Here is a 2270-nt window from a genome sequence, read left to right on the forward strand (position 1 = left end):
ACCCTTCACTGGGTAAAAACTGGCCGGCTGGCGGTGCCCAGAGAGTGGTGGTGAATGCAGCTAAATCCAGTTGACAGCCGGTCACAAGTGGCATTCCCCCAGGCTTGGTACTGGGGCTGGTTCTCTATTCTCTTCATCTTTATCAATTGTTATAAGTTAGTCTCACAAAGTGAGGCGAGGAGACAGAGCCAATTACATTTGAAGGATTTATTAGCAAGCGGCAGCAAGCAAAACAGCGCTGGGCGGCCCGGGAGTCTCACTCCGCCGACGGCGCGCACTTAGGTTACAAAAGTCTTTGGTTTTATACTCTTCTACTTCTGGTGTAGGCGTTTCTCTTAGTGGTGTACTCTGCGTCTGCGCGGTTTGTTGCTAGGGGGTCGTCCTTTTTCTTCCTTTGCTTTTTGGTGGTCGCAGGGATGAAGGCTCCATGTCTTCCTGAGCCTCCCAAGTCTTATCACAATTTATGATGTTAGCAGGACTTGACTGAGCCTCCCCCTTTCCTTTCCTCCCAAGCCTTTTCACAATTTATGATGTTAGCATAACTCGACCTTGCAGCCTGGCCTTGTTTGCTTAGCAGATGTTGGCTATCTTGCCCCATCCTGCCAAGCAGCTGCCTTTCATGAAACACTGTAACAATGAGAGTTTTTAGGTTTGGTGAACAAACAATACTGAGCTTGTCACACATGGACCACACAGGGGGGGCAAACCCTTGGTCCTGTCACGGGGGGACATGGCCTGCACCAGTTAGGGACCTGGTCCTGTCATTAGGGGGCACAGCCTGTACCAGGGAGCAAGGCCTGCACCGGGGGGGACATGGCCCTGTCACCAGTGCCCTCACGGGCTACCCAGTGAGGGGGGCCCTGCGCTGCCCCCTAGGACCTGGGTCAGTCAGGGGTGCCCAGGCTTGGGCAAGGTGTGCTGGCTGTCCCCGAGGGTCCCTAGCTGCCTTTCACCCCACCACAGGCCTGCCTCAGTGCAGGGGGCCTCTGGCACTGCTCCCAGGCCCCCTGCAGTCCCCGAGCATGCAGGGCAGGGGCCACGTGCCCCCCTCCCCCCACACTGCTCCTCCCGCAGTGCCCACTTTGCACTCACAGCTCAGGCAGCTCTGCCCCGATGTGGGGCATGGTACCAAGCACTTGATACGGGGCATATGTAACTCATACAGACATGAGAAAGCGCCATGTGGTTCTAACTGGCCTGACCTGCTCCAAAATCACCCAGAGCCCTGAAAAACCCATACAGCTCAGCAACGCGGCTCTTCCTGCCCTCACCCAAATGTCTGGGGCTGTAAATGGGGGGGTAATCACACCCAAAGGAGGGGCTGGGGGGCGGCAGTGGTTTGTGTCCAGCTCTGCGTGGCTCAAAATGTCTCATCAAAATGTCTCTGCAATGCTCTTTGTGTGTGCCTTCCCCTCCAGCACGTAGTTCAAGGATATTGAACAGGAAGTATTCAGAGATGAGATGAGGCACCAGTGTGACAAGAAAAATGGAGAAGAGAGCGGAGGTGAGAGGCTGCCAGAGTTTAATGTGGTGGTTTATCAAAGGGGTGTGTGGAATAATTGCTGGAGGTGACTTAGAAATTAAACTTATATTCACATTTTACAGAAAGGTACAACATCGAAGAAACTTTCAGGCAGAGTGCAGCTGGTGTGCAAGGGAAGCGGAGGTGAGAGGCTGCCAGAGTTTAATGTGGTGGTTTATCAAAGGGGTGTGTGGAATAATTGCTGGAGGTGACTTAGAAATTAAACTTATATTCACATTTTACAGAAAGGTACAACATCGAAGAAACTTTCAGGATGAAGTGCAGCTGGTGTGCAAGGGATACATTCCACAGAGGTTCCCTAGGCAACCTTAGATGCTGGTGAGATCAGGGGAGTCTGGTGTGCTAAGAGAAATGGTGCGGGGGGTGGAGCGGAGTGGGGACACCACAGCCAAACTCTGTGATAAAATGGGAAATTGAAGGTCTTATGGAACCCTTGAAGGTCTTATGGAACTGTGTGGCTCCCGTCTGGTGGATGAAGTCAGTGGTCTTCCTTGGCTCGCCCTCTGGATTACCCCAGATTCCACGCATGCGCATGGCCTTCCTCGGCTGACCCTTAGGATGACTCTAGATTTTTATGGCTTGACACCATACGGTTAACAGCAAAACCGGTCCAAACCGACACACAAGTATGTCTTTTACAAAAAGCAAAAACTATATACATTAACCACTCCATTTCTCTTAGGCCTGTGGTTATACAAGGGTATATAAGACAGAAAGTCACATTTCA

The sequence above is a fragment of the Charadrius vociferus genome, unplaced genomic scaffold (genome assembly GCF_000708025.1).
Source record: "Charadrius vociferus isolate BGI_N301 unplaced genomic scaffold, ASM70802v2 scaffold1355, whole genome shotgun sequence".
Classification (NCBI taxonomy): domain Eukaryota; kingdom Metazoa; phylum Chordata; class Aves; order Charadriiformes; family Charadriidae; genus Charadrius; species Charadrius vociferus.